Here is a 25,030-nt window from a genome sequence, read left to right as displayed (position 1 = left end):
CCAAGATAAATGTCCGAAGTAAGTATGGCGGATAACCTTAGCTAGCCGAGTAGCCAGACTATATGTGGGAACAAAAAATCCAACTCCAGAATTGAAAATACAGACCTTTGTGATTAAAGTTAATGCTCCCCTTTGGTTCACAATTAAATCGAATTATATGTGCACTGATGGAGCAAAGAATCTATTTGCGGCATTACAACGCTCAAGATATCTCAACGACGACTGAAGGGCCGTAAATTGACTCCGTTATCCAGCGTGGCGCCCACTTCGCGCACCCGGAAAATTAATTAGTAGCCATGATTGTCGATGACAACATTGTTAGCCGAAAATTAGCCGCGAAAAGAATCATTAAGGCGAGGAAGAATCCACCCTCAACAGCCATAGCCTTCATGATTCCTAAATTGAAACGTAAAGCTCTATTACAAGAACATCTATTTCAGTCCAACAGAGATGTACATCAGTAGATGCATTAAGGAGTGAGACATCAAACCTAAAATGGGACAAGCAAAGACTCCTAAGCTTCGGATATCAATTTTATTCGAAGTTACCGACAACGAAGTTGCAAAATGAGGAAAACTCGCAACTTTTCAAAATGAGTTGTAAGACCCTTTTGATCGAAAAGTGCTTGTACTCCAAGGATAATTTCTAATGTTTTAATAATATTCTATTATAGTTCGATTTTGATGTACTTAGCTGGTTCTGATTACTGTATGATTAACTATTTAACACTGTTTCATTTTTCAATTCATGTTGAAATTATAAATAAAGAGATTATTATTATTATTATCAGCTTCAAGCTACGACAAACTTCTCGACTGGAAATCTGTGACCATAACTCTGCCTCCAATTTTCTCACATTTGTCGGACGACAATTTAAAATCTAGAATTACTTCAACTGATTGTGAGAGGAGAGTGCAATTGACAACTGGATAAATAAGACTGGTGGCAGCGGTATCCACGGTAGTTTATGGAGGTGATGCTAGAGATGGGTACATTAGAGCCAAACTTTTTGCTCGTAAGCTTGATCCAACACAGCGGAAAAAATCTTCAAGACAATGACATAACTCCGCCTACAGACGAGTTGTTTTTCTCTAGCTGGTCTCCAAGCCTAGGAAAAGGAGGAGGGTTGTGCGTAGGGCTAGCAACCGTACCACGTAAAAACACCCAAGCTACGAAAACCAAGACGAAGCCTCGGCATCCAGACAACTTACGGATAAAGCGACCCAAAGAGAACGGATCACGGAAAAAAACCGCGGACATCATATTAGCCACATGGACTGTAAGAACTATGAAGAAAGCAGGAAAAATGCTGGAAGTAGCCAACGAAATGCAGAAATGTGCCGTTGAGGTCATGGCTGTTCAAGCAATCAGAAATAGAGGAAGGCCAGGGCTAAGATGGCAAGATGAGGTAGAGAAAGAGCCTAGAGTTAAAACATTGGTGAGAATCTACCGAATTTTTCAAATTTCTCTGATTCATTTCATTTATTATAATTATAATTTATTTATTTTTTGGCATACTTCAAAATGTAACACCTGTAAATTTTAAATGATAGATCTTACAGAGGAACAAGACCACCCCTTTCCTCTTCATATGACATTGTTATTTAAAACTTTGTCATGTACTGAAGATGAAAACTAAGCATTTTGTAAACACAAAATTTAACAAAAAAAAAAATGATATTAAAAATTAGGATAAAATGTATGAACAGCAACACACAATAAGTAAAAAAAAGAAAAGACGAAAAAATAATAATAATAATAATAATAATAAAAAAAAAACTCGTTGAGCAGACACCTTCACGTGGTGAGTTCTGGGAAATGCTAGGACCTGCTTGCTGCTCAGATACCACATCATTATGATACGAATATATATTATTTGTTTTAATACATGCATGTTTATCCGTATCCTTCTACGTACAGCCTACGATAGAGGGATAATCTCACGTATTCTTCAAACATTCTTGGCGTCCGAAGTCAAATATCTCGTAATTTGTTACCTACATTTCTTTGATATATCCAATAAAATGAAGGTTTCGTGAGTTCTAGTCGTGAAACATTGCACTAGGAGAAAACATAATAAGAAAATGTTTTGTCGGGAATTTAATTTCCAAAACTTTGATTTTGTGCACTTTCTTCGTATTTGCTATTCCTGCCAAGTTAGAGTAAAAAACCTGGATTTTCCTAATTTTGCTTCGACGTCTATCCGGGCAGTCTAAACGTTGCCAAAATAAATTCAGGAAAATTCAGGCGTTATCTTTACCAATTTCACTACTTGCGCGTGCTATGCCCATAAAAAAAAAAAAAAAAAAAAAAAAAAAAAAAAAAAACCATAGTCTTTATTCGATGAAGTCAAAAAGAGGGTCCACGCCTTCTATTCGTGAAATCGGTCGCTTTGCCTTTCAATTACTCTCTCCAGTTCCGCCTGCTCGGACTTTGACGACTCACTCGTACTTATAAAATGAAGTGCATGGAGAGTCATTTGTTGCATCGAATTGCCAGTCAGTCAGAGCGCGGAGGAGTTGAAACCATGCCATAGGCATCTCGTTAATGGTCCCTAGCTACGACTCGTGTTCGACAGTCTTGCTAGGGAGTGGACGTTGAAAGAATTAAAGACCACGAATGGAGAATTTACAGGTGTTCGAAATTTGATGCATTTCATGGTGAGTTTGTAAGAAAAACGAGTTAAAAATTAGAATGATTTTATAGGGTCTACATAGAAAAGAAAAGTTCAATATTATGACTTTATGGTCCAAAATTTGATGAATTTCCTCGAGGGACTTTTTACGAAAGAATTGGGTGGAAAAAAAAAAAAAAAAAAAAAAAAAAACAAGTGCATTTGATTGCGGTTAATTGTAACGCTAATTATTTACTCAGCCATGTTCTATGACCAAATGTGGAAAAATGCGTCCAGTTGACAAAGAGAGGTTGATTTTTTAATCAGGTTTACACAAGCTTTGAATTAATTTATCTTCTCTTAAAAAATAAGGATCAATTCAAAAGATGTCCTTCCTCAGAAATTACTGATTTTGATCGGATGGGACTGGAAAGTTTAGACCTCCCAATTCGAATTCGAATCTCATAAAAATTTAAGACAGAATGGAAAGTACTGACCTATGATTGATCATACGAAGTTACGCCGTTTCAAAGGTTTCAATCATGACAGGAACCGACAAATTTCAATTTCCTCCGATGAATACATATTGTTTTTATTGTGATCGTATCATGCTAAAATATAATTCAGGCTGAACGCTTCCTTGATGTAAATTTGGACAAACAGTGAAAAGATAATATAACTTTTCGCGTTATTCAAAAAAAAAATCACCACTTTCACAAGTGACTTTACAAGTTAGCCACAAAGCTGAAAGTTACAAATATGAAAGTGGTGAGTTTTTTTAAGAAATAACGAGGAAAGTCATTAACGCTTCTTTGTTTGTTTCTTCTTTTTCTCCTTCCCTTTTCAATAAAATAATTACGTCAGGAATTTCTAAAACCGAGGAAGTTCTATTCCATATCACTCAACTTTCTAAGAAAGTCGAACTCCCTCCACTGGCCCAACCAAGCTTTCGACTGTACAAGGAGTTAAACTTTTTGACGTCGGCAACTCGGTTCAAAGGCGAGAAAGCACCATCGCAAGTATTTTTCTTCGGTTTCGTGTCCGAAACTTTCTCCGATTAAAAAAAAATCGAGTCACTTGCGCGTATGTCCATCAAAACGAGAGCTCATCGAACGAGAGTAAACAAACTTGCCCGGAGGGACACTTCCGTTGATGAGCCTGACCTGCCGAGCTAGGGAGGAACGCCATATGGGTCTTCGGAAGTTGCCAGCTTTCTTCCGACGAAACGTTTATTTTTAATTAAAGTTAACACAATTATTCCTTGAAATTTTCGGATATCTTGGAATGAAAAGCGACGAAAATTCTTTGAAACTTCGGGGGGAAAGTATGAGCAAGTTTCTCGAAACTTCGTATTTTATTAGAGGAAATTTGTCAATGTCTGAAAGCTCATAAGATGATCTTCCATAGCTTGGTGGTGAAGGTCTCGGGCTCATTAAGTCCTCCAGCTTTTCTTCGACGATTGAAAGTAACTCTTCAAGATATACAATGTATCCAACCGCTCGTTAGAAATTACACCCGTCCGTAAAGCCATTTCGATACATTAAAAATTTTTCTAGTGGAGAGGCCATATATACAGAACATCTGACTGGTCACAGCAGCTGAGGAGCCGATAATTAAGTCGAGCTTTTGATGTGCTAAACAGATAGTTCCGAGTCAGAATTTCATCCATTATTTTTTGTCCCGCTGCACTTTCTTCGCTAATTAAGTCAGTGCATTTGACCACGATCGGGGGCCTTGCCGTCGCGTCTGCACTTGCCAACTTTCTTTCAAAACAATCAGAATCATGAGATACGGATTTTTCATCCTATCAATCAATTCAAATAATTTGCGACATGAATATATCTCCCTTACTAGCGAGTTACTACAAGGTGAGTATAATAAGACCCTATTACTTCTCATAAGGGTTAAACATTTTAAATGGGATTGGCTAATTACTTAAATCAAGTGGTAACTTTCTCCGATAGATTCCTTTAGTGGCCAGTATAATTGCAGACATGTAGATAGATACAAGAAATATTCTTGTAGTGGTCACGTTGTACTTAAATAAAATTTCTTCAAAATAAAAAAAATAAATAAACAAATAAATTATTTCAGACCATTCATTTTGAAGATCTTTCGAGCGTTGGAGATTTTTGCCTGTGATAATTATCGATCATTCCGTCACCAGTCCCAAGATTGTGGAGGTATACCAACAACAGTCTGAGACAAACCAGCAGTGTACGCGCTTAGAATACGTAAAAAATCTATTTACTATTAATTGTTAAATACAAAAATTTTACACTGCAGCCAGAGACATTAGTACCGTGAAAAAACAAGAGGGGGAATCGGGAAACAATTACATGAATATACATAATAAAAACCCAGACGTTTCGGCTCAGAGCTAGGTTTATTGTGCCTTGTATTTCAGAGTGCTTTACTCCAAATGGCTCCGTTTTGAGACAAAATATTTCGGTTTTTATTATGTACTTTTAGCCTTGTTTTTCAATTTCCCCTTTGTGTAAATACGGCCACAATACGATGAAACCTAAAGAATGGAGAACTGGGCTATGAGAATATGGGTATACATAAGAATATAGGAATATACAAAGGTTGGTATACATTACAGCGTGGAGGCATCACGAAATAGGGTTAGTAGATAAAATGGGATGCTTTTAGGGAGTACGAGAAATACAATGAAAAAATTTTCAATTTCGCAATTATTGAGTACGGGGATGGGGGCGGCATCCGCGACTTGCATTTTGAGATCCTCGAGTAGTTCAATAATAATTATTTAATGAACTTACACTGTTCATAGCAAAACTGTAATTCGATTAAAATGAAATGCATCGTCTGAAAAACTTGTTTTTTATGACGTTTTAAGTCTGTTCGCGGTGCTGTTATATTCTGTCCTACTTCCCTTACAAACTGAGACGGATTAATCTGATGAATAAACAATGCATGGAGCGAGCCGAAGTATGATGAAGTAATTAGACATCACATGATTACCAAGATTCATCTTTCTGATGCACTGTCCAAGCCATAATCAGAATGCTAATTTTCTTAAGTGATGAAGTAATTATGCATACAAAGGGAGCCATGGATTATTCGCTGACCTGGAGCTCTGTAGCTCTGGATCTCATAAGCCATCGCGTTAACATGGTTCTCTTCATGTTACTCATGGAATTAGTATTTCCTCAAACCGACGACAAGGGTAACCACAATACAAGTTGCGGGCCGAGTGGCAGTTGACACCCCTTACTTTTACGAGAAGTCTCTGATTGGCCAATCCGCCTGGTGTCCACTCGGTCAGAGATTCCTTTTTATCACTCGTAATTTTATGAGTTCTAGGTGGACAAAATAAGCTTTGGCGGAAGCAGTGTGCGGCACAAATTCCTTCTTACTTATCCTGCGCAAGTAGCTGTTTTGGGTTATTTTGTAACATACTTTGTCTTGTCAATGCACAAAATGCCCAAAATGTAGCGAAAACTAAGTCTTGCTAAGACCCTTATGAAAAATGACATGGGGTTCATTTTCCATCAAAAATATCTCGAAAGCAAGGAAAAATGTATGTGTTGGAAATTTCAAAAATCAACTTTCCAGATTTTTCCGAAGCGATTGACATGGCACTTCACCTAAAACGCACCGAACAGCTCGACCTGGAATTTACCCTGAAATATGACACTTGGTGTCATATTTTGAGTTAAGAAAAGATATTTAGAGATACGTTCCTACCTGGCTTGTCACGTTAGCAAGGTATTAATTGAAGAATTATACCACACGACTGCGGAATTTAAGGTCTGCCGTGCCTAGCTTAAAACAATTTAACCATTATTATGACTGGACGTTGCACAGTTCTCGCAGCCATTAACTTCACCCGTGAGGATGAAAATTTGGGGTGATACACAGGGGCATAGACAGTTGGAAGAATTTTCTGTCAGACATGGGTTAATTGTCTTCTTTGTCAAATGTTCTATTGAGGAGGGCAGCCAGCGGGCTGATTTTTGAAATTGATAGACAAAGCGATCCACAAAGAAGACATAGGGAGTATGCAGCAATCCTATGCGACCACCCGCTTTCACCAATAGGATCCCTCCATATCCATTTTGTCTTCTGTGTCTATAGCTTTGTCGGTCAATTTTTACCATCAGCTCGCAGCTTTGATTACTATTGATAGCTTCCAAACAGGCGAACCTTAATTTTGCGAACTCGCCTGAGAGATGCATTGCCACTGGATAAAGCCGAGACGCCCCGGACAAACAAATGCTCCTTGCATCCGCACAAACTCTTATCATTACGGACGCACACATCGGTAATTACTCGGGATAATGGTGATTACCAGTTAATCATGACGTCGTTTACGCGGTATCTCTTAGAAACAATTAAGTACGGCGTAAACTCCTTTTCCATTTGAATGACCCCAACCAGGCCCGCCACATCCCATCTCGGGCCCTGGTACCAGTTTTAAGGCCCGGGCCCCAAGCACGGGGGGGGGGGGGGGGGGGTTTCCGAGAGGCATCCCCCGAGAAATTTTTGAATTTATAAATCTATTTGGACGCATTTTGAAGCTTCCATGACGAATTTTTCCAGCCATTTCTGCGGAATAATTACGCTTTTCTTCTACTTTCAGTACAAAGTACTTGCGAATTGTTTCATTCAAAACATTTGCAAAATTTTTATTTTTTTTGGGAGGGGGCTCATGATACTATTTTCAATGCTAAGGGGGCCAGGCTCCCTTGGACCCCCCTTCGATTGTCTACGGCAAGGGGGTTGAGCCATGAGCAATTAAAGTCGAGGATGCCCAGACTGGAGACTTTTAGCATCTGACGACGGAAGAAAATGAAACGCAGTTACTAAAAATATCCTTCTGTACTGAAAATCTTGAAGATAGACAGAAATTTTCCAAAAAGTATACTTCTTTGAAAATTTAAGAAGAGTTCTGTAGTGTTCCAGCGTGTTTTTGAAAATTTATTCACCTTTTGCGAAATTTTTAGTGTGCAATTTTCACTTTTTCTTACGAAACAAGGGTTGCATGTGAATTCGTGGTGGTTTTTCACGGGCAGCACGGGCCCCCTCCGGGGCCCGGTACCAGGGACCCAGTATCTCCCCCCTTGTGGCGGGCCTGACCCCAACTACCTCTACAGAGGGAAAAAACACAATAAGAGGGAACTTCCTCTTAACCCCAGGGGAAAAATCGAGCGCAGAGCGCCAAGTTTTGAAAAACTGTAATTTGAAGTTCTGATCGGCAGATCTTGAGGGCTCGCGGTGTTACAGTCATTAAAAATAAGAACTGGAGCTCAAACATAGTAAGCACGCAGGCGAAGGAGCTTGTTAAGCTCTGACTTGCGGGCTTTTCAGGAATGTAATTTGAAAGGCAAGTCGAGAGTAATTGAATTGAGCCCAAGTCGTCTAATTGCTATTTTTTCGTTCACATATTTGATTTATTCAAGCCGTGTAACCTCTGAGGAAAAGCTAAAAATGTATGATGCCGCAATCACACGCTGAATGTGGCTTGAATGTGGAAGTCATCGGCCCGATGCCTGAGCAAAATTCAGAAACGATTCTCAGCAACCATCAGACTAATGCTGAATTTGTCTGAACTATTCGAGTAGATTTAATACACATCTGGATGAAAATAACTCGAATTTGCTAAATTTCAGACGTTGGGCGATGACTGTTGACCTCCACATTCAGCTGCTAAATTCAGCGTGTGATTGCGGCATGACGTGAGACAAAATAGATAAAACGATGTTTGCCATGTTGCAGATTATGCTCCTAACACACGAAAAACCTCAGGGCGCGGCGTTGTGTTCTTAGAAAAGTTTCAAGGAAACATACGAGTATTCTGCCGTGCTAAGGACAAACGCCTTATGAGCCTTCAGACGTTGTCAAACTTTCTTCGACGAAATGCAAGTTTGCCGGAAATCTTCACGAAAAAAACAATCTAGTGCTGAACACTAACTGTTCAGATCAAATGGAGCCAGCTAGTATGGCAGTAGCGCTGAGCCCTGAAATTTTAGGGTCCAAACCTACAGACTGTGGGTCTCAGCAGTACTGCCATATCAGCTGGAGCTCCATTTGATACTGACAGTTAGTGCTCAGCATTGCATCGTTTTTTCCGTTTTGTGGATATTTTTCTCCCGATTTTTCAGAAAATTTTGTTCGAAATTAAATCTGTAATTTCTGAAAATTTCAAGGATAAACATGCATAACTCCCCGCAAAAATCAAAATTTTATCGTGAGAAGTTTGGCAGCTCTGGAATGTTCATGCGGCGTTCCTCTTTAGCATAACAGTATTATTAACAGTATAATTTCGTAGCCTGTCTGTGGTCCTCTGATCAATTCGGCAACTTTGGGCCGTAAATTGATTCGACGCGAGGAAGGAAGGAATTAGCGGTTTCCGTCTCCAAAGTCGGAGTCAAAGTGGGTGAAAACGTATTTTAGCGACGTCCGATTAACACCGCCCTGCGCCGCGGAGTTTTTTGACGGGTCAAGCGGCAGCGGTACTCGGTTGACCATCCGCCCAAAATTAGAATGGCTCGTCCGCTCGTCAAAAATTAATTAGCCCGCTGAGATTTTGGTTTCGCGGTCAGCTCGCCGGTGCTCCGATGCTTCACGCTTCGTCTAATTGGAAGAAACGTCGCAGAGGCTTTGCAAAGCCGCTCAGATAGTACGATTCAGAGTTAAATTTCCAACTGAACGATACGAAGTTTTTTTGAAATTTAAAGTCCAAAAGTTTTCGCAACTTAATCGTCTTGGTTGGAAAGAAATTAGAAGTGAAAATGTCTATTTGGGGTTAAAGTGAATTCTGACTGACGTTGCACAGTCTGAGCAGCATTGCAAAGCTTATTTGTCGTTTCTGCAAAGGACGTCTCAGTTATTCGAATTGGACCTTACGTAGCATCGTCGGATCAGAATTATAGTTTCTCTGCCATTGTACGCCATAATTAAAAATGGTGAGTTTTCTTTGCCATCCGAGAGAAATTTTATACATTACACCGGACTGATCGCCCCAAGAGGAAATCTAGAGGCTAGTTTGAAATTTGACATCCATCTTGCCGATCTCGCGCGCATTGCAGATAATATACATGTGTAAAACAACGTTTCTTTGAATCATAGAAACTTGCTTTAAGTTGAATCCGCAGGGATTTATCTCAAAATAATATCTCAAGAAAATTCTTTTCAGTGGAGGGACGGACACACTGATGTGTAAAACAACGTTTCTTTGAATCATAGAAACTTGCTTTAAGTTGAATCCGCAGGGATTTATCTCAAAATAATATCTCAAGAAAATTCTTTTCAGTGGAGGGACGGACACACTGATAGGTGGAGTCCAAAGGTAGCCGTATCGTTTCTTCAAAAAGGGGAATTACAGAGTTTTCACGGAATTCATACCTACCATCGATAAAACGCAGAGAGTATATGAATTCACCGAATCTCTGAAAAACACCACACCACTACAAAAAATTCAATGAATCGATTTCCGAACAACAAGACACCAGGAGAGGACATGCTAGCCTATGAAATACTCAATAAGCAACTCCCGAGGAAAGCAATTGTATTCCTCCCTCAAATTATCAACCAAACTTGCAAACTGAACTATTATCTTGGCAAATGGAAAAAATTTATCATATACGTTAAACCGAAACCTGTCAAGGACTCAAACAACCCAAGCTCATGTCGGCTTAAAAGCCTCCTGTCAGCTTTCTCTAAATAGTGGGAAAATCCTACGCAAGAGACCCCAATCCCTCGTAGAAGGAAAACTGCCCCTCCACCAATTTGGCTTCCGTCAGAAACATTCTACAGTGGAGCAAACACATAGCTTTGTTAATAGCATTCTCCAAGCATTTGCCAAAAACATGTACTTCGACGCTTTCTTCAAAAGTTTAAAAAAAAAAAAAAAAAAAAAACCACTCAAGTACATGTCAATTATTAAAATAACTCTTTTTAATCATACTTCATTTTAAAATTACGGCAACTGGAAATTCTGAAAGCATCCAAGTCTTTCACCGAAAAAGAATCTTCTCTCTACATCGAAAGACATAGAATTAGCTCGGGAAAGGAGGTTGCGCTCGGTACGCCTCAGGTGAGGCGATTCATTTTTCCCGATTAACTCTCCACTTTAAATTCACAAGTTAAAAAGAGTCTGCCTGCAATTTTAAAATTTAATCCCGTTGATGCTTGAACGCCTGGGCCTAGCTCTGTTTTATTCGTACATAATACCTAAAATTCTTGCTCCTGTGAAAAAATAATTGTCTCACTGTGCGTGGCGGTTTCAAATGTTTCGCCGCAAGTTTTTTTCCTCGGCTCTCACAAGTTAAATTTTCTCACTAATGCTCAACCGATCGATTGTTTCAGTTGGGCGCGTGTTACGATTTTTTTGATCAGAGCGAAACGACGATTCTTTCCTTTCTTTCATGTGTGTACATTTTCAGCGAATTTATTCGTCAGTTGCGTGTTGAGAGATAGGAACAGAGCCAGTCGAAAGGAAGTCACCATTGTTCGGTCAATTCTTCTCCTTCGAAATGACGTCCAGGGTTTGGGAACTGAAATCGCGTGCTGCGCTATTTTCTCAAGAAAGAAAAAAAGGGGGAAACACTCACTTAGGGATCATCTGAGTTTCCTGAGAACCATACAGCGAATAATTCACTGATTTTCTCATAAGGTGATTGCAGATGATACGATATAGATGAGAGTAAAAATACCCTTCACAATTACATGCCTGCAAACTTTCATTTTTGAAATACTATCCTGCGGGCCGATTATTCAAATTGATGGACAAAGAGGACATAGGGAGTGTAAACTGATCCTACTGGTTGAAATGAGCGGCTTTTGAAGACTAAGGGAGAAATGATGGACTAGTAAACAGGAGTAAAACAAGGTGAAAAAACGTGTTTTCCAAAATAATAGTATACTGTTGTTGTAAACTATTATTATTATCTACCTACTATTGTTTTAACTATCTAATGCAGCTCAGCCCAGCATACTTCAATCAGGGCCGGATTACGGGGGTGGCCACATAGGCCGCAGCCCATGGCAGCAAATCTAAGGGGCGGCAGAAATTTACAATTTTTTAAAGTGAAGGTATAAAAAAAATCGGATTTATAAAAACAAAATTACAAACGAGAGAAGGCGAAAAAATCTCTCATTTCCAGAGAGTATAGTACTTTCTAATTTTGTCGTCTCTTAGTGATACAAGAGACAGCACCCTCAATAGGTCGAGAGAAACCAAACACGCAATTTTGTCTAGAACGGCGCGACTTAGAGAGAAATGGTAACGAGGACTTGAGATGAGAAGGAGAAGCCCTAGGCGCGGCGATCGGCATGTAACACATATTAGCGCCTACAAAACTGCACGAATACTTCACGCATTGCATCAAACACAGTGCGGTCTTTGCAGTCAGCGTGAAACGGATAGCGCCTACAAGACTGCGTGAATACTTCACGCATTGCGTCCAACACGTTGCTGTCTGCGCGGCGGCGGAAGTTAAAATCATTGAACCACATTTATGTTTGTTCTTTCATAATTTTTTCGTTCATTTCTTATGAATGGAAGGCCTTGTCCATACAGAGATAGGTTTACGGAACTTAACTTTCGCGCAAAGTTCCGTGAACTTTTGCTTGTAAGGTTGACAGAGCTTTCCCAAAAAATGTGTTCAACACGAGTAAAAGCGTCTTATGCACCCCCTCCCGCTGACACGTTCATTTGATGGTTTTTATCGAGTTTTAAAACGAATGAGAGGGGGGCGGCAAAATACAAGCGGCCCATGGGCGGCAAGTAGGTGAATCCGGCCCTGGTTTCTATAACTGTACTCCTGATTATAATTTCTTTCAATTGATTTCCATTACTGCATTTGTTATGCTTTACCGATGGCTTTGGCCGAATTGAGAAGTTTAGCGTACGAACGACCAATAACATAAGAAAAAAAAAGTTGATCCTCATATCTTATTTTAAAATTTAAGTTACATATTCAGTGCATATTCCAAATAGCGAAAAATACCGCTGAACTAGGTCCATATCGTGGCGATCCGAAAAGATTTGCTGAGCGTTCGCACATGTTTACTCGCGAACTACTCGAGCGTTTTAACCGCACTCGTGCATCCATCGCCGCAGACCGGTGTTTGCAACCATTCTCCCCCCCCCCTCCAACTACTCTGCCCCGCAAGAATACTTTCCGATACATTTACCAGCGGCAACTTTGGACCGATTGGTTGAAAAGGAATCCAAACCAGATCGTCGATGGAACATGGAACGCTGTCGGATTCTAGAACAAGGAAGAACAAGCAGTGAACTCCAACACAATGTGTTGATAAGGCGCGTCATTAACTCGCACATATCAACCCCTTTAGTTTTCATTTACAGAGATTTCAAAAAAGGCAAGCAGCACAACAAGAGAATTCACGATCCAACAGTGCAAGGTCAACGACGCACCTTGACGAGACCGTGTATTGTGAATCTAGAAAGCTATTCGAACAAATTTAAGTTTTTTGATCTGCCTCAAGCAAAATCTTATCAGATTCTTGAAGAAAAGTGCTACGGAAAAATTTAAGCGAAGAAAGGAAAAATTCTGTCGAACTCCTAGAAGATAAAGTCGATTTAAAGGTATTTTGGGGCTAAAATACCCAAATCACCGGTATTATAAATCCCGTTATATTATTGAAAAGAGATTTACTCGATATAAATGCAATTGTATTAAATATGTCTTGATTTTTTTATTTTAAACGTCTTTTCATGCAAAGAAGCTTAACCATGTCCATGCTTTATTCATTCATGAATTGAAAGTAAGCAATCCACATCCCGAAAATCTACCGATTTGCCGTGAAAAATTGCAGAAACTTGATATACCAGGTCGATGTACCCACTCTTTGAATTTACCAATCGATTTAGTGAGTGCACGTATGTGAAAGTCAAAATGCTATAGTCATTTTGGGTGCATTCATTTTTCATGAAACAATTGTAAGTAATTTCAATCCCGAAAAACCATACATTTTCCGTATAAAATCGAAAAAATCAAAATATGTCGACTCCCTGACGTGAAAATTAAATTCTACGTGTGAAAATACTTATGTATCGATATGCTGAACAGAATGCCCGCCTCTCCTCGTAATTTACAAACCGTTCCTATACTCATCTCAAAATTTTTCTCAGAGCTTTGTGTTATTATCAGCTTCCATTTAAACCCCGGTTTGATGGCCGAATCGGCTGCCCAAAAAGCAAGCCATTTTTGAAGGGCTCTATGAGAAATTCGTGATATTATCAGCTCTCAGGAAATCACCCCATGGGTAAAATTGCTGGTATAAATTTTCGAGAGCTTAAAATAATCGTATTCAAGAAACTAAGGCATTAAACTATGGAGTCAATTTCGTTTTAATAATGTAACGGGATTTACTTGTCTTCAGGTCAAAACTCATACAAGGAAGCCCCTTGCAAGAGGCTAATTTTTTGTAATTTCACTCAATTTTTTCTCCTTTTTATAATTGAATTGCTTGTCACATTCTGAGGTCAATCATATTAAATTGTAATTTATACATTTCTTTTTTTCCCCCTTCATTTTATTTTTTGTTTGGAGAAGTTTTGTTGATTTCTTCGGATTTCGAATACTGTAACTTCTCTTCTATTTGGCCGATTTTTATGAATGAGACCTCTTTTAATTCGTGTTTCAACGGAGAGTAAGGAAAAAATTGCTAAAAACTCGCGAAACAATTTTTTTTGAAAATTGGGCGAATCCTAGCGTGACGGTGAAATGGTTAATGAAGCGTAAGTAATTGGGCGAGGGGCTGAGGATCCCGGCCTAGCTTGGCGACCGTCATTAGCTATTGTTCGTCGAGACGCCGACGCAGTGATCAGGAGCGTGGGGAAGAGAGGGGTAAGTGGATTCCTGTATGAGCCACGTTTAGCTAATGGTCTAATGAGTCTCGAGGCTCATCACAGATTGCACTTACACAGATTGCACTGTATTTCTTAGTTTTAATAAGAAATAAAATATAATTCTGTAAAATTAGTAAATAAATACCAAGACAATTATTCAGGATGTCAAAGACTGACTGAAAACTTTTTATTAACCTCATATGATAAAAATATTATTATCAGCTGACACTGACATTGTTGTCAGATGAACAGCACTATCAGAGCACGGGTACCAACTTTTGAAAAGTATAACAGAGGTTTGGAGATCTGTCAAAGCAACGTTTTGAACAAAACGGAGGAGTTAAATTCTCATTCCGAGAGTGCCGACCTGCTCAGCCATCCTCGAATCAGTTCGCTTGATTCTGCTTATATATGCATATTTTAAATCAGCGCGTCGTACTCTTAGGCTTTTTTTAAGAAAACCAAGTAACGTAGACTCTTGGTATTCACTGCACATAAACTAGAGAGCCCCAGAATGAGAAACAACTTTAAATCATAATTATTGACGGATAAATAAACTTTTTACACGCTTTGGAAAATCTCAGAAGTTCGCGGTAGTCACTTTTCGGTAAGGAACTAAGGGACTCGGTTATTGTATCGAGCAGGGTTCGAAACGATCGCAAAGGCGGTATACTACGTATACGCGCCAAAATTCGGTAACTCGATTCTTGTTAAATGCACGATTTTGATCGATTTACATTTGTGTTAGTTTTACCGGAAAATACAAATATCACCATACAAGGAAAAACTTTACATTCAAGTCACACGTTTTGGAACGCTTGTGACATCAAGTAATCAGAGGCTATCAACGTATATTTTACAGGAATATTTTTCTCCAGGCCAGGTTGAAACGATCATCAATGAAAGCAAAGGCTAACACTTGTCCAACGTATGAGCCTGAGGGCATTTCAAGGATGATTTCTGTTCTTGGCATTAGCCTTGAGGTCTACAAAAAGTACACGCGGATGATTAAAGAACATCCTCCCGATCACCCAAAAATGTTGCTGTTGCGGGCTAAGGAGATTCATGTCAGAGAGGGACGAGAATACAATGATGCAGATGCAATTCTTACATTCTATAGGAGGATATAACTTAATTTGCGTAACTTTTGTTCAACCTCAACTACATGTCGTATCACAATAATGAAGCATAGTGCAGTAAGAAAAACTTCGACGACCTGAACTGCAATCCTATTTTCCATGAAAAACTACTGGTTACTTAGGCTAAATACAGTTAAGTACCATTTGGACAACATTTTTTCCTGATGCAGATGCAGTTCTCACATTCTATATAGGAGGAAATAACTTAATTTGTGTAACTTTTGTTCAACCTTAACTACATGCCGTATAATAATGATGAAGCATAGTGCAGTAAGAAAAACTCCGACGACCTGAACTGCAATCCTATTTTCCATGAAAAACTACTGGTTACTTAGGCTAAATACAGTTAAGTACCATTTGGACAACATTTTCCTCCCGTTTATGCATTTGGAACGACCTATGAGCGAATTTATTCTAGTGACGGCTCTGACTCGGCCGTGTGCATCATTTTCGTGGCCGTTAAGATCGGATAAGACACCGGGTTCCAGTTATGTGCGTGGACTCGGAACAGAAACATACTCCCGTGGGTTCCGGTCATTGTCTCGGCGGCCTGCCTCCGTTAATTACGCACGCCGCGCGCTCTGTTATTGTTTGTTCTTTCATCTCCGAATCGAAATCGTGTCGTTCATAATAATATGCGGCCGCTGGCGTCATGTTGAGCCTCGTTATTTTCCTTCACACTTTTTCTGGACACTTCTGCGATGCGGTATTGTTTTCTTAACTGTGTTCGCTGTTTCCAGTTGCTGATTCATTAAAGACTTGATGAACGCGATGGTTCATGCGTTGGGAAACAGAATGCGCAGCATTCTGGAATCAATTAATTGCAGCATCCTAAAAGGAATTTAGAATACTCTCACGACATTTCCTTTCACACTTTCGGGACATTTTTTGACGATGATTCCCACTTCCGGTTCTCATTCGGTGACTTTAATTGCGAGGTTCGTATCAGGGTACCATGTCAATTAGAGGCTAACGTAGGTAGACTTTGTACCTACCAAGTTAAGGTGGGTGGAAATGAATGTTAACCGTTCTGTTGACATGCCTTGGATATTTTAAAGTTAGTTTCCTAACAGTTCCTGCACCAGCTTTAAAACGAATAATTTAGAAGTTCTTTGCCTTTCATTACAATTGAGCTTGACTGATAACTTCATGACGCAGGTGACCTTACGACAGCAATCCATGTGAAGGATTGCATCCTAGCCCTTGCAGGGGCAATAAGTCCAAAAAACAGATATTCACAAGAACAAATATTCAAGCCGTTTTATGAGACCAACTGATTTGACCTTGGTGCCATTTGATAATTCAGAGTAAGTTTTGAACATTGACGAAGAGTTAATTGGATCATAGGATAGAAATATTACTTTTTATAGTTTACAAAAAAAATTGAAATATTGGGGTAAATAGTGGAGGAAGAGATTTGTAAAACATAAATTGCTCGTCCTAAGAGATCATGAGTATTCTATCTGAAAAACTACACTGTAAAAAAAAAAAAATAAAAAAAGTTACTGGCTATATGGAAATACCGTCCGTTCTGGGCTCAGAGGCCGATATGATTGAGTGCTGGAGCCGTAGCTTCGAATGCTTCAAGTGCTGCGCCCGGATCTTTTGGCCTCTGAGCCCGGAACGCGGATGGTATGTCTTTACGGCCCGTAGTTCGGCTTCAACGTCCGGAGTTTTTTTCAGCGAATGCACGGATCATTTCAACCGGTCTCCGATACGGACTCTAGGTATACTGGATGTAGTTCATAAGTAAGTGCGTAGTGACTGGAACTTTCAAAAGGATATTTAGCACAGCACTTTGCTAAGGGCTTTGAAAAAGGTCCCAGCATGTTTATAGGAGCCTCTTCATAGGTCTGAGGATTGGTGTGTGGGCGGTCGACGGTAATTACGCACACACGAAGCTACATTTCGAGGAAGCCGACTCAAAACACGACGTTCGACAAACCACACGGCTCGGTAGGTCAATTTCACTATTAATCCTGGAGTTTACTCCCGACGCAACGGAGACAGGATTCAAAGAGGGGATCTGTGTAGCGCGACTTCTTCGTCGTGCCATAGAGTCGTGACTTTCCCGATTCTGGGTCGCGTGTTAAGGTCGTCATGATCCACCGCGCTGAGGAATAAACATCTTATGAGCTTATGAGCGTTGTAAGATTTCCTTTTTTACACGAGTTTCCCGGGAGACTCGGGATAAATTTTCGTTCAATTTCGCGAAGAATTTTCTTTTCTGCGATTGGACTGCACTTTGCAATTCGGAACTATAAATTCTGGCCTCTTCTGGAAAAACACTTATGTGCATAAGGGAACTAATGGCACATACGTTGTTTTCAAACCGGGCTGGAGTTTATGGTTCCAAATTGCAAAATGTAGGTAGTCCAATTAAATCTTAAGTGTCTAGAAGTTTCAGGAAAAAATATGAGTTAAACTTAGTTGTAAATAAATATTTTATCGAAAGAAGTTTGGCACTAATCGAAGGTTCGTCTGGCGTTTTCCCGTGGCACAACAGACGTCTCGCCGGGACCCTACTAGCTTTCATACCGGCTGCGAAGTTCAGATTAAAAAACATCAATTTAAAAAAATCCTGGGTCAAGTTTCAGAGGCCGTAAAAAAGAGGCGGATCCAAAAAGAAGCTGAAAAGGAGATCATTCAGAGCAGCTCCTTTCTCCCTGGAAATTTGAGAAGTCTGGAAGGCTAGTAATGAAAAGATACCCGATGGGCTGCCCTTGGTAGAATAGGCCTCTCCAGATCAAATTTTTTTGAAATGCGACTTTTATTTGAGTAAAAATTGAAGGATATTAATCTACTCTGTACTTTAGCTCCACTGGAAAAAAACACATTAGATCTAGAGTCCAGACTCTTAAAAACATCGACAAGAAAAAGTATTCTTGATTCGACCAGAATCTAGCTTAAATCAAGAACCAAGCCTCTTAATTTAAGCGGATTTCGTTTTGATTCAAGCAAAAATCCAATTGAATCAAGAGTACTCTTTCTTGTCAATGTTTTCAAGAATCTAAACTCTAGATCCAATGTTTTTTTTTTTCCCCGGTGTCGGGAACAATTAAGCTCATTTTTAAAATGCCATTAGAGATTTTGAAAGGAAAATACCTTTCAAAAGATACAAAAAACCCTGAATAGTGGTTCATCAAAGGCCGGTAAGTGAGAAGTGCGTGCCGTGAGACGTCTTGAAAAAGTTCATTGACCACCGGAAAGCCGAATCGCGTAAATTTTATACGGTCGACCACGTCGCGGAACACCGTGTGAGCCCCTGACCTTCTCCGGGACGAAACTTGCTTAACGGCTTCTCCTCCTACCAGAGGTCAGTTTCACTTTTGAAGACGCCCTGGTGCGGGCGCTGAGCCCCCGGGGTCAACAAACACGTTTTTTTTTGCGCTGAACGGCCAAAGCCCCGAACGGCTCGAAAAGTTTCTCCACCTGCATTTTAAGCGCGACGGGGATTCTCGGATACGTCCGATTCTTCTTTCACGGACGTCCGAATGATCGCGGTCGGCTCTGCTTTCGAGTTTTGACCTCTTTTGCATCAAATACAGCCGGAGTTAAATTAAGTGCCTTATTTGAGGAGACCTCTCTACAATAGTCGAATATCAAAGGCAGCGCGCAACTTTTTAAAGCTCCATTCACTTAAAAAAAAAAAAAAACACACACACACATTGGATCTAGAGTCCAGACTCTTGAAAACATCGAAAAGAAAAAATACTCTTGATTCGATCAGATTTAAGCTTAAATCAAAAGGAAATCCTCTTTAACTAAGCGGCTGGGTTCTTGATTTAAGCTTAAATCTCATTGAATCAAGAGTATATTTTCTTGTCGATGTTTTTAAGAGTCTGGACTCTAGATCCAATGTGTTTTTTTCCAGTGTTACACTGAGAAAAAGCTATGGATTGTAAACCAATTAGTGGTTCATATGAAATACCACTAATAGTAGCAGAAGCGTGGCGTGAATAATCGATTATCGATATTTCTCCATTTGAAGCCATGGTAAAGAATCGATTATTAAGGTGTTCATTGCGAACGCCCTGTCTATCGATTCTTTTCCATAGGTTCATATGGGAGATAAATCGCCATATCGCAAAGCACGTCACGCCAGCAGCATAAATTGTGCGCTAAGGGGACAACCGGGTTTTCCACCCTTTTCGCGGTGCTGGCGGAAAATGACCATGCGCTGAGTAGCGGACGGAAGATATTTCTGATAAGTGCAATTCTTTCCTTCACACTTTAAACAGGCCTAGGACTGTCTGTACTTTTTTCGTTTCTTTCTTCTTTAAGAAAAGAAAAATAAAAGAAAACAGGCGTGTTTAAAAGTATTGGTGTTTTTTTGTTATTGGATTTGATACGACATTTAGCACACTAGTGACACACAGACGTAGGATAAGGTACTCGTTTCGCCTTGCGATTAAAGTGCATCTTTAATGTACACGATGCCGTGTGACGTCAACTGCGACCACCTATTTGTGTCCGCTTTGTATTCCTCCAGCATTTCGTCGAAGTTCCGAAGTCGGAAGAGGTAACGGTTGCAGCAGCGACGATGAGGAAAAAGTGGAAGACTGTAGGGCACTGGGTAATGTTGACTGCCCAGTTGCCTCGGCGCGACGATACGGAGTCATTTGAATATAGGTGAAGGTGCGGATTGCGAGCAGGGCAAGTGCACGGTCGCATTACCCATCACCTGCTGTCATGTCCAGCTACCGGATTCAGCTGCCGCACAGTGCAGTCCTAGAGAGACTTGCACTGGCTATTTCCGGACAATACAATAGGATTTTCAGAGATTTTTTTTTCTTCTTCTTCTGCTGGTTTAATGGCTTCGTGTCTAGCACCTTCAGCCAACTTTAGGCAATGTTTAGTATCCGTAGACATCATGGGATCTCCATGCTCCAGGCTTTTCCAATTTTCAGGAATTAGGGCCGATGAGAATCTGTTTCAGCAGATCTACTCGTCAATTCCGTGAAAATTAGACGCAATCACCGGGATTCGAACCCGGGACCTATTGACCTAGAGTCAGACCTGCTGACCACTAGGCCAACCTGACCGGCTATTTTCAGAGATTTTTCACCATTTTTACACACTTGAAGAGTCGTTGTTCGTGTAAGGGCGCGACGTGTGAGATTCAAGAAAATTAAAAAAAAAAAAAAAAAAAAAAAAAAAAATAATAATGAAAGGAGATTCCCTTCGACCCAGTAACCACTTAACTTCCACAGATAGGTTTTCTTTAAGGAAGTGCAATTCGACGGTGGAAGTCGGCCATCACGTAACTCGTTTGCGGTGTCTGAAAATCTCCGACTTCGTGTTATTTTTTTGAAGGAGAAAACGTTGACATCATTCCTTGAAGTTTTCGCAGAATTGTCTTCGCATAGAGAAGAAAAATCGCGGCAGTTATAAAGAATTGCCGTTGAATAGTTTTCTGTTTAAAAAAGAAAGTATGACAGGAAGTCCCCGACGTCGCAAACCGTGTTTTGTGATTGCCAACTTACACCGTCGTATTACGTCCTAAGAAATTATGTTCAAAAAGCTAGATAATTTACCTGAATCATAAGGAGAGAAACTTACGTAAATGCAAGAAATGGGTCTTTCCTTCTGAAAGGACGGATCTATGATTTCTCACCTGGAAGAAAAATAAAGTATATGAGGTAAGATTATGAATCAAAAATCATTAGATGGACATTCATACAAAAATATAGCATGCAGGTGGTTGATAAAAGCGGTTGATACGAAGATATATTGATAACTGAGAAAAATATCGTAACTGTCTTTAATGAGGGATGTCTAAGCATCATTTAAAGGAACGATTTCATTGAACCTGGCGTAGGTATTTAAACGTACGACTTTAGGTATAGATCGCTTTGAGGGGTTGAAATGAGTTACCATTGTAGGAAATACAAAAACTAAAGAAAAATAACGACTTTGAAAGGTAGGTTTGGACCTACCTAATACTCGCATAGTACCCGCAGGGCCAGATTAAGGTGGTGGCCACATGGGCCGCGGCCCATGGCGGCAAATCTAAGGGGCGGCAAAAATTTGCAATTTTTTTAAGTGTAGGTAAAAAAAATTGGATTTAGACAAAAAAAATTACAAACGAGAAAAGGCGACAAAATCTCTCATCTACTGAGAGTATAGTAATTTCTAATGTTGTCGTCTCTCAGTGATACAAGAGACAGTACCTTCAATTAGTCGAGTTAAGAGAGAAACTGAACACGCAATTTGGCCTGGAACGGCGCGACTTACAATAAGAGAGAAATGATAACGAGGACTTGAGATGAAAAAGAGAAGCCCTCGGCGCGGCGATCGGCATGTGACACATATTAGCGCCTACAAGACTGCACGAATACTTCTCGCATTGTATCAAAACAGTGCGGTCATTGCGGTCAGCGTGAAACGGATAGCGCCTACAAGAATGCATGAATACTTCACGCATTGCGCCAAACACAGTGCGGTCAGCGTGAAACGCATAGCGCCTACAAGACTACGTGAATAAAGTTGCCCAATCTCTTTGGGGCGGATCGCGATCTGCCCCTTAATCGGGATCTGCCCGTAACACTCATCGTTTCCATACTGGGCCAGATATTGAAGTTCCAAATTGGAAAATCCAGTCCAACTCTGAGAACAGCTCTCAGTCACTGACGGAGGTGCAGGGCAGCTCTGTTGTGCTAAGGAAGAACACCGTATGGACATTCGAGAGTTGTCAAAGAAACATGTATTTTTGACAACATTTATGTATACTTTTCCATGATTTTTTGAGATATTTAAGATTAAATTGCGTACAAAATTGTCCGAAATTTTGGGAAACAAATATTCCACACATCCCCAGTAAATTCGGTTCATCGAAGGAAACTTGGCAACGCCTGAAGGCTCATACACTGGAAAAAAAAGCTTGGATCTAGAGTCCGAAAACTTGGAAACAATGAAAAGAAAAAATACTCGATCTGATACTCTAGTCAATCCGATTTTTGCTTGAATCAAAAGGCAATCCGCTTAAATTAAGAGGCTTGGTTCTCGATTTAAGCAAAAATCCGACGAAATCAAAAGGTTTTTTCCTTGTCAATGATTTTAAAAGTCTGGACTCTGGATCCAAGCGACTTTTTTTTCCAGTGTACGGCGTTCTTCCTTAGCACGGCAAAGATGACCTGTCGCGCACCTCAGTGGCGGTGCAGAGTGAGCGGCGCGGCGCGTGGCGGAGTGGCCAGTGAAGAAACCGCAAGACGCCGCGGATCGTCGGTGCCGGTGCGCGGTGTCGGGCGGATCGGACGAAAGTGACTCCGGAACCGGGAACCGGGAGCGAGAACCGGCTCCGGCTCTGGAGCAGGAGGATCATGACCAAGACCGCGACCGCGGCCATGTCCGGCGACCGCCACCAGCTCGGACCATGGCAACCTGCTCCTGACGTAACGTCTATTCTCGAGATGCAGCCGCCACAGCCACTTCTCGTCCGCCGCAAATTGGACTGGCGCATTGCTCGCCGGGACGCGGATGGACGAATGAAAACACAAAATAGACGAAAATCCTCGTATTTACATGCAGAGATGGAAAATTTCATGAAATTTATTCGAGTGAAATTTCAGGAAATTTATTGAAACTTTGAGTACATTTCAGAGGATAAGAAACGCCTAGAAACAGTGATTCTAAATTTTGAAATTTTTCACCCCAAGCCTAAAACATTCGCCCGTTGCAAATGTTTTCGTTTAGTTTAGAGGTTAGGTTGGGGTTTTTCTCTCTAAACTCCCCTTTTTGCCCCCTCTTTGTGTCTGGCACCTTCAGTAGAGTAGCGTAATACCGCAGCATTAACAAAAAGACGCTCTGCAACGCTTTCAGACCTCCAAAGGTTTAATAAAAAAAAATAGGAAAATAGGAAATAGGATTTCTAAAAAAAGTAATAAATTTCAACTATTGTGAAATTTATTCGAGCCTTATGGAATTTCATTTTCCATCTCTGTTTACATGATATTTAATACGATATGAGCCAAAAAGCAAGATGGGCCCCTCCAAAAGCCACAGACTCCTCAATCGTTCCAAAAAGCCAAAAGTGCAAGAAACACCGAGGTCCACCGCCGCGCCATTCTAATCATCACAAGTAGCGACGATGAAGAGGAGCCACAAAGAATGTAAGATATTATTTCTTGTTGTTGTACAGCCCGGCAAACCAAGTGAAATCTGTTTCTGAGAATCAGTCCTGTCAAAAATTCGTTGCCACTATCAGAATCGAAAAAGGTGAAAAGGTCCACTTGTCGAAATAATTTTCAGTAGAATTATCAGTTTTGTTGTGACTAGAATTAGGATCGTCTTACCACTGCAACTTCGTGTTCATTGATAAGAAAAGAATGAAGAAACAACAGGGCTAGAGTTCTTGGTTTCGGAACTCGGGCTTCCAGTTCTTCTCAGTATGAGACCTTGTAAACATTAACTCTCGTGTGGTTCGATTTTACTTTTCCTTTCCCCGAGGTTGTTCCTTTGAGTCTCGTCGTCAAACCACCAGTTTGACCGTTCCGCAACATCCCAACTAACACGATTGGAATTAAAAAATTAAATTTAAAATCTGGGCACTATACATTTACATTTATTATAGGTAGGTGTTTCTTACTTACATAGCTGAAAGCAAGTCAAGTAAAAAACACCTACAGTAAATGTATAGTGCCTAAATTTTAAATTCAATTTTTTGATTCTAATTAATGATACTCCTCCAAAAATGTTTGAATAAAATGATTAGAACCAGCAGAGAGAAATAGAACTCATCATCGAAAATCAAACGTTGGTCGCCACTGCCCTGGTTCCCGAAACCATGGCCAGTGTAGTATGTATTGACAGGAAATGTATTCCACGTACAATCCGAAAAACCAATCAATTTTGGGCGTCAAACCGTAAACCTAAAACGTCCTAACTGTCGAGAGACTGTCACTGAGGGTCACTGCATGGTGCATACGGACTATGACCGGGCAATCCTATGCTTCAGTCCAGTGTGCGTCGCGAACCAAGATAGCGAATCCAGATTAATCGTTTAGATGAAAACGAGATGTATCCATATTGTCCTCGATGCAACCGACGATCCATCAATTAATGAGACTGCGTTAAATGACCGAGGTCCATTAAATTACAAGCCCCCCCCCCCCCCCCGACTTTCAGACACTTTACTAGATGCAGGCACACGCTTTAGTACCTATATGGACAGATCTTTCCTCTGTCCTGGTGTGATGAGTGGAAACATCGTGTAGCCACTCGAACATTTGCCAAATTTTCTCGATCAAAACACGAATTCGTAAGGTAAGTGACAAATTAATTATTCATGATTTTTCGGAAGATTTGAACCGCGACTCGATCTACAATATTGGGACGGCGCACGGTGGATCGAGTCAATGGGAGAGGTCGGTCATGGAGCTTGCGCTTCCAATGTTACGAGGATAACGAATATTCCTGGTCATTTGATCGATT

The 25,030-nt window shown here is 40.4% G+C and overlaps 1 protein-coding gene across 2 annotated transcripts in view; it reads right to left on the bottom strand.

Annotated features, from left to right (window-relative positions):
* The window catches only part of LOC109029733 (lipase member H), a 107,975-nt gene that overhangs the window by 36,495 nt on the left and 46,450 nt on the right, over window positions 1-25,030 (bottom strand). Inside the window, exon 2 of one of the 2 annotated variants that reach the window (XM_072298141.1) lies at window positions 21,161-21,215. The exons of the other annotated variant lie outside the window; for it this stretch is intronic. The gene's annotated coding sequence lies outside the window, so the exon portion shown is untranslated. The remainder of the gene's footprint in view (window positions 1-21,160; window positions 21,216-25,030) is intronic. 2 annotated transcript variants of the gene reach the window in all.

Source organism: Bemisia tabaci, chromosome 3 (genome assembly GCF_918797505.1).
Source record: "Bemisia tabaci chromosome 3, PGI_BMITA_v3".
Taxonomy (NCBI): domain Eukaryota; kingdom Metazoa; phylum Arthropoda; class Insecta; order Hemiptera; family Aleyrodidae; genus Bemisia; species Bemisia tabaci.
This window is presented reverse-complemented; position numbering and strand designations above follow the sequence as displayed.